Here is a 9,090-nt window from a genome sequence, read left to right as displayed (position 1 = left end):
ATCTATCATACACTCCTGATCAAAATCTTAAGACCAGTCAAAAGATTGCAAGAATTTGCACTATTGGATCTAAAGAAAGGCATTGCTTATGCAGCTCAGCAATCCTACCTCGTTCAAAGTCAGTGAGCTTTTTTGCTTTTGCCATCAGGAGGTCTTGACAGTGTAAAGACTTGACAGAAAATGACATGGAATCCAGATTTTTGCAGCTTTTGGCTTTTAAAGACTATGGTCTTAAACTTTTGATCAGCTGAAAAAATAATGTTTGAGTGTAAATGCAGTTTTCAGAAAATTCCCTGCTCAAAAGTTATTCTCTCTTGCACTGATTTTTTCATTTAACATGAACGTGAAGCTCTACTTTGAACATTCTTAAGATCCAATAGTGCAAAATGCAAATTCTTGCAATTTTTTGACTGGTCTTAAGATTTTTATCTGGAGTGTATTTTCTGGGTCTGCCCAAAACTCACCCATTTCTGGAAATCTATATTTGATGCTCTAGAAACTATCCTCCAATACCCTTTAGAATGGAGGTCTTCAACAGGGGGTCCGCAACCCCTAAGGGGTCCACAAAGGTACTGCATCGGGGTCGTGAAACTTTTGGTTTATTAGACTTTTTTTTTTTATTCCCTCCTGCAATTTTTTTCCACTAATATAAATTTCTTTAAATCCACATTAACATGAATTCAACAGACTGCAGTAAACAGATAAATGGAGGCAGAAGATGTCTGTCAGTCATCAATGCCAGTGGCGGTTCTAGACCAAATGTTCCAGGGGGCCAGGAGGGGGCCAGTGTGTTTTTATGGGGGCCCAGAAAATCATGAAATAAAAAAAACAGGGCAAAGGGATTCAAGTATATTAATATAGCTGCATGAAGTGAAATTTCTATTCAATTACTGTAGGTTTTATTAAAATGATTCTCTTATTAGGTCAATATACATTCATTTTCAGGAATCCAGTTTGTGTGGTCTGTTTTTGTGTTTCCTTTTCTCCTCCACCAGGTGGTGCCCCTTCCTCATTGGGCCTCCCTGCACACCTGCAGCTCGTTGCCTCATTACCGGAGTGTTCTTAAGCTGCTGACTGCCTCTACCTCGACGCCAGAGTGTTTGCCAGTTTTGGGTACTCCAGCCAAGCTGAGTTTTGCTGAGTCAAACTGAGCTTTTGTTTACCTGAGTTTTAATCTTGCTGTTTTTGTCTTTGCCTCTCGGCAGGAAGTCATCCTGCAAACTGGATGTTTTGGACCTTCTCCCCCAAGGAAGGATTCTCTTAGCTCCAAACTGAGCTGAGGATTTAAGTTTGTGTTTTGGATCAACTTTCCCCCCAAGGATTGTTTTGGGCTTCTCTCTGAGCAGGGGAATTATCTCCACAATAACCCGTTCAAGTACCGCTGGAAAAGTAAGTGGCAGTCAGCTTCTCCGCTCACCAAGGAACAACCGCAATCTGGGTAAACCTTGTCTGCCCTCCAATGAACAAGTCATTCACTGGAACAACCCACACCGACTGGATTCAATAAGAGACACCTTTTTCTGGAAATGTGAGTCTGCAACCTTTATTCCCTTCTTCAATCAAGAAAACACAAATTTCCCACTGAGCCTGAACTAACCACAGAATCCTCCCCTTCTCTTTTCAGTCCCGGTTCGACAGTGTTCAGAGCAGCACTGTCCTTCTCTCTACTTGCTCTAAATAAAACCTGTTAAACTTTTCCTGGTCTGTCTGTTTGGTCGTCTGCATTTGGGTCAGATCTTTAGTTAAATCATGACATTCATAATTTAGGAATTTTACATATTTTTTACTTAATTTAAGATAAAATTACTGTTTTCTATAAAATCCGAATTAGAACTCATGAAAAACTGATAAATTCAGCCATGACAATTAGAGCAATTTGTTTTGAAAAAAACATTTTTTTAAATGGGACCATATCTCCATCCCATAATCACTGCTCCATAGAGCTGTGATTATGGGGCGTGTTTCAAACGAACCAGGGGAAAAAAATGCCTCTGCACTCAATTGGATAGACCTACAACCAATAAGAGCAACGGAGTGCGTGACGCATGTTAAGCGGCGCATAGTTGCTGTCAACAAAAATCAAAGCGTGCAGTTGCACGCCTAGAATAAGAAGATGAGCCTTGATCGCGTTTCTCTGTTTCTCTTTTAAAATTAATTTGCTGTCGATATCTTCTAGAACAGACCTTATAGTAGAATCTACTCACCTCAACTCTCCAGCGGCAGCCATTGTTGTCACTAGTGTTGCATCGATACCAGTATCAGACGGGGCCCTGATACTGCCCTAAAATGATGGTATCGGTATCGGCAAGTACCAACAAATAGGGCACCGCTACCATTCTGAGAGCCATAAATTAATTCAACTATTGTCACCCACTCCTGGTAGGCAATAAAAAGTTCTACTGGATTCACGTTGTATTAGATTTTTTCCTGCTTCACGAAGGTAGGCAGCAGCTTGACATGAAGCCATGATGGCAATTATTTTACATTATTATGGTATCGGTATCGGCAGATACTGCACAGCCAGGCAGGGCCGGCGATTGCTATAGGCGAGCTAGGCAATTGCCTAGGGCGACAAATGTGTTGGGGGCGCCCTCTATACTTAGCGTCGCCCTTAGGCTTACTTCCCATTAATCATAGAATTAGAAAAAAAAGCGAATTAAACCGGTTATGAAGCGTCCGTCAGTTTGACTTAAGCTTACGTATATATAAATATCAAAATATGAACAAATAAATATACCACCGTTTTTTTATTTATTTTTTCACATTTAAGAGAAAATCGGAAAAGATTCTGAGCTCTTTTCAAGCGCCCTCCAACCCGGAAGTCGTGACGTCAATCACTGCAGCATGTCCACCAATATTTTGGAATGAAATTGTAAGCAAACAGATATTAAAAGTAAAACAAGTGAATTCTGACACTTAACTTTGCTCGCGACTCGAGGATGGCTGAACGGAAAAGACTCCTCCTCCTCCTCCAGCTGCTGCCGCAGTCGGCCCGTCTTAATCATCCACTCAGAGTACCACTGGTAAGCGCACACAGACTTTGTAGCTTGTCCGGTCAGTTAAAAATATTAATTGTGAAATCCGTCTTGTAATCGGAAGCATACAAGCTAGTTAGCTTGAAAAGTAAATAAAGTTTCAGACGTGCTGCGTGATGATGTGTTCAGATTGGCTCAGTAAAACGACAATTAGGTTATCATGATGCGTTCAAGTGTAACGTAAAGAAAACGGGAAATTTTGTTTTTGGCGAAAAACATGAGTAATACAGTTGTATATTGCTCTATATATAATTAAACTACTGATGCCAACATTTATTAAAAATTACATTTAATTTAAAATACAATTATTTATTTGTTAAATATTTTCCTAATCACTAAAAACATGATGAAAAGTGACAGTAGACAATACATTAACCAACAATTGTGAAAATATATTCTAGTTAGTTTTATGTCATTTCCAAGTGGCCTATTACATTAGCCATGTTTATTGAAGGCTAGAAACGTTTTTGTTATGCTCACTTGTTAAGCAATAGAAGCAATACCAGTTCTGTTAATAAAATTTTGTTGCATCGTCTTTCCACCAAATAACAGAAAAGTATCGATAGTGGTATCGATAAAGACTCGGATCGATAAGGAGTATCGATAAAGGTATCGATATCAATAAATATTAACGATCCCCATCCCTAATGTTGACATTTTTTTCTCAGAATTATGTGCTATATTATTAGCTTGAGAATGGGTAGAAGATACTAATATAAATAAAATATTTTGTAGTGATTATCTGCATTGAGTGTTCAAAAGGGATGTACAAATAATCATCAAAATATATGAAGTTATGGCTGTTCATCATAGAATATGTGAACAAAAAAAAAACAACAACTTCAAACTTTTAATTTTGTAATGGTATTCATAAAAGCACTTTTGTTTGTAGAGGGTTAATCCTTTCTTTAATCACTAATCAATGTCAGAAATCAGGGTAAATATACCTGATATATTTTATTTAGAGGAAAATTTTGTTTATCTCATTTCTATTTATGTTCAAATTATTTAATTGAACTGGAAAAGAAAATTTAATTTAATGTTTATCAATTACTTTTTTATGTAGTCCTTGGTTGAAGAATTTCTTAAATTTATTATTTTTTATTGTTATTTGGTAATTTCTGAAATTGATTTATTTAATATTTGTTTAATGTGTGTTAAATTTGTTAATTGTCTGAAATAAATTCATTCAATGATTCAATCCAGTTTTTTAGTTATACTTTACCTAAGTGTCCTTACAGATGGTTAAAAGTGTTTTTGCACAGTCCTAACTTTGAGTGTGTAATAAATTATTTAAAATAAGAGGTACTGAAACCTATTCTGGTATTTGTCTATGCATCACTCCATGCTAAGTTACAGTTTTTTCTGAATGCTTAAACACAACCTTGATTCTTATAGCACAATTTCTAAAACTATTAATACTTATAGCAAATCCACTCACTGAACTCAATGAAGCACTAAACAGATGCTGAAAACAGTATTCGTATTTAGCACGGCAAAAGTGAGCGGGGGGGGGGCAAAACTCAATCTCGCCTAGGGCAACCAAAGGGCTAGAACCGGCCCTGCAGCCAGGTATCGGGTATCGGTATCGGGGCCAAAAAATGGCATCGGCGCAACACTAGTTGTCACCCAAGCGCGCTTTGGTCACGTGGTTGATTACGTTACTGTTGATCATTTGTCCATCATCGTATAAAGCCCGCCCTGACAATTTGATTGGCCCGCCAGATATTGTGCGAGCATACTCGCGCTACTACTGAGCAATGCCAGACGGAACTTCCCGACCTCAAACATTGTGGACGGGACTAAGTTCGGAATGGCACCCAGGCTATAATATCTGAGAACAGGAAGGACAAATGGAAAATCCTAAAAATGACTTTCCTAGAAATTTTAGACAAATCAAACAGTTACTTTACTTGTAGAAAATGAATGGTTGTTAAAAGTAGTGTTGCTTAATGTGGCTAACTGAGCGAGCTAAAAGAGGCTAACCTGTTAGCTACAGCTAGCCACAACGCTACCCAGCTCTTTATATCACTGTCTAACAGGTATAATCTGTCGTTAGACATGATAATGCTACAGAAGCTCAGCACACTGATGCTGTGTGATGTTATTATCGTTGTCTGGGCAACCACAATGTTTTCCATCATGTGGCAACGTTCAGCCAATCATGTAGCGTAACATCTTTAGCATGCGCCGGGCCCGAGCAGATCTGGTAGCTACAGAGTTTAACCCAAATGGGTTTAAACCCAAGAAAAGTAAAAGAAAAATCTGACCAAAGTCTAAAGCATCCAAATTCAGAACCAGGTTTGAAGTAGGCTAATACCACACAGAACCCGTACAGTTCCAACAAAGACCTGAAACCAGGTCTGCTCCGGGACCAGTCCAGGAGCAGAACGTTCCTCCGCCGGTTCATATGCCAACATCCTGATCAGAGGCGCTGAAATCTGATCAGAAAATCAAGTGGGACCCGCAGCTCGGTAAATATCTGAGAGGCTTTCAGCCCAACAAGGCGATTAGAGCTTAATGCGAGCCGCGCTAATCAGACGGAGATGGTATCACTGCAGCTGGGTCTGGTTCTGGAAAGCTGCTCAGCTGTCATCCACCCACGCTGACCTCGGAGTGAGATAAGATCTTTATAACAGCTGCTGCACCTTCTCTGCTGATTAAAAAGCACCTAAAAGTTTCACACCCCTTCTAAGCTGTTGACCCGTTCCAATATGGCAGGCTGTCAAAAAGTAGCATTAAGAGGTAAAAGGAGAGCAAATCACAGCAGTCATCCTTGTTCTTTACTAAATATTAAATCGTGTTCTGCTCATCACGCAGCCCCTCTAAACCGAGACCCCAAAATAAAACTCCCTCCAGAGGTTTTCTGATTGCTATCCAGAGACTGTATTGTCATTATGAACACAAGACATTTCCATTCTTTAACTTAATATATCACAGAACTGTGGAGAGCTGTTCCCGGCCGCTGCCTCAAGGCGCCACAGTCATATTATCCATATATAGAGGGCAGCTGGGCTTAGTTCAAACTGAGTCTAACGGCATAAAATAATGTAGGACACACAGTAAACATGGAGGAAGGTGGTCTACTCAGAGGAGACCACAACTAAACTTCTCTGAGAAAAAAACACAGTTTAGAAAAACCAGCACTGAACACATCATCCCCACAGTGAAGCACAGTGGAGGCAGCATCATGCTGATGGATAGGCAGAGATGGCAAAAGTACTCACTTTCCGTACTTGAGTAAAAGTACAGATACTTGTGTTAAAAAATACTCTGGTAAAAGTGGAAGTACTGATTAAACTTCTTTACTCAAGTAAAAGTAACAAAGTACAGGCTTGTAAATTTACTTAAAGTATAAAAGTAAAAGTAGAAACCACTTTTTTCATGCCGTTGCCTACATTTTAAATGGATGTCTGCCAATAGGACTAGATCTCCGTTGTGTTCATTTTCAATCATCTCGTCGTCCATGCTACTATGCTAACGCCACCGCCACCAAACTGCAATGATTTGCCGCCAATGAATACCGCCGAATCTGTCGATTCATCTTGTAGCGGTGCGTCAAATGCAACGTAGATTCCCATCCAATTAGATTGAATTTGGTATTGATGACGTGAAAAATAATAACGGTAACTCCATTGAAATGATTCAAAACTAAAGTAACGAGACAATTTTTTAAAATGTAAGGAGTAGAAAGTACAGATATTTGTGTAAAAATGTAAGGAGCAGAAATAAAAAGTCGCCATAAAAATAAGTAGTGAAGTAAAGTAAAAATATCAGAAAAATCTACTTGAGTACACTTCCCATCTCTGTGGATAGGATATTGAACCTTTGGCATTAGTGTTGGCCTAGAGGTCAGAGCAGTGCGCTTGTGCACTGAGAAAGTTGGAAATACAGTTTGATCCCTACAGCCTCCACTCTGGGTCCCTGAGCAAGACCCTTAACCCCACACTGCTCCTCGGGCGCCAGCAGTGGGAATTTCTCCATTGTGAGATAGAAAAAAGTTACATTTTTTTATTATTACTAAAAGAAAAGTCGCTCATATTCAGAATTCAAACTTCTGAAAGTTCTTTAAATGTGAAATGATTCCATCTGTTCAATAAATGATCAGTGTTTTTAATTCAGAGTCATTTTCATTTGAATGTGCTTTACTGGAGGCATCCATGTTTGTCAAAGAACACTACTGCCACCTAGTGACGTCACGGTGCGGTATCGGCTGTTGATCAAGTCCCAGTGCTGTATCTGGTGTTTGTCACAACGCGCTATTATCCAAGTCATCTTGAAAACATTCTTCTTCCAAATGTTGGCTACATATTACGGGTTTTTTTCTCTGGCCAGAAGTTCGATGGCAAATCCTCCCTCTTCAAGTTGGCGATCCAACGACCAACCCGTCCGTGACGTCACTGCTGGAAGATGGCCGCTCCCAGACTCAGTGATCGCGATGAAAATTATTATTTTTATTTTTTTGACACTAGATCCATTAAATCACTGTGAACTTATTAGTTGTAGGTATAAATAATGATCTATTCATTAACACAAATAGACTAAATCCATAAAACACTTGCATTTTGTAAAGGAGAACATCATCAGCATACGGTTCAGTATCCTCAGCATCACCCAGTAGATTATTACCTCATAGATTAATGTTTCCAAGCCTTTAATTCTGTACATTCTGGTGAATTTCTGTCAGTTTCAAGACATTTATGATGTAAAATTTTATCAGACCGAAAAATTATTATGAATCAGCTGCTGTTCTTTGACTGTCCTGTTCTGCTCTGAAGTCACACATCAGTTCTACGTCATGATATTGATCAGAACTAGACACACGGATCTATACCTGCAAACAGGTTTGCTGTTCACGCTAAGAGGTGGTTCAACCAATGAGGTTCCAGCATCGTATAAAAGGTCACCTTTTCCAACATCAGCTGACGTTGCTTTACTTATTTGAGCTGCTTTAAAAACACCTTTACAGCTTTAAATCCTTCTAAGGGTTGACCTTTGACCTCTTGGTGCCCTTTATTTGTCTTCTATCAGATGGAAACAATGAAACCAGGCAGCTGTGGTGCTTTTTCTCATTCATTCACTTATTGAACGTCTGTTTCTACTGGCTGCTGCTGCTTTTTCTGCAAGGATGATCTGGTAAGTTAAATAGTTCAGTTTTAATCAAACTTTATTGGTGAATAACCTCTTTAAGCTTCATTTAAAGATATTACAACAAATTTATTTAATGTGGATTTAATCTTAATCAGTTTATCATTGTATCTTTATTATTATATTTTTCTTAAAATTTTCTTTATTTAAACAGAAAGAATGTACGGGGTTTTAATCAATAGTCAGACAACAAAAATATGAAAGTATAGAAACAAATTTCACTTTATTAAACCCTTTAGAAATAAAACAGATAAATGAGTTTTGGCGTGATTGTTTCCATCTAGAACTTCCTCTTAAGATGCTTTGATAGAAGAATCAAAGAGCTCAACTGGGATATAATGATGAAAGAAAAACAGGAAATCTGATTCTCAGTTTGGTTTTATTGTTTTTTGGACACTTAGCAAAAAGTTACTGCAGAAACATCCAGAGCAGTTTGAGAGCAAAACACACAGAAACACAAGAAATGAGCAATAAATAAATAAAGAAGGTGATTGCAGAAGCGGCTGATGACATTACTGATTGTTTTAGAGACACTTGAACACATCACAGCCCCAAGACAACTCAACTGATTACAGCAATAAATAATTAATAAATAAAAGTGATGTTTTAAGGCGGTTTGACAGCAGGAGGCGGCTCTAAGTGAAGAAGCGGTACAGCTACTCTATCCTCTGCCTGCTGCAGCTACTGATCCAGTCCTATTAAAGCTACTCAGTGATGGGAACAGGCCTGTCCAGAACCAGACCGGATCGATTTGGACCGGACCTCTCTTAGGTCTACCAGCTAATAGCACTTGTGCAGATTCTAAAGTTTCCCCCAATCGGAGGAAAGTGCCCATGAGCAAGGCACCCTGTCCCAGCAGCTCTGAGTTTCCTCTCAGAGAAAAGCTGCAAAAGAAAAAAAAAAAAAA

Source organism: Cyprinodon tularosa, unplaced genomic scaffold (assembly GCF_016077235.1).
Source record: "Cyprinodon tularosa strain WSP-4 unplaced genomic scaffold, ASM1607723v1 ctg557, whole genome shotgun sequence".
NCBI lineage: Eukaryota > Metazoa > Chordata > Actinopteri > Cyprinodontiformes > Cyprinodontidae > Cyprinodon > Cyprinodon tularosa.
This window is presented reverse-complemented; position numbering follows the sequence as displayed.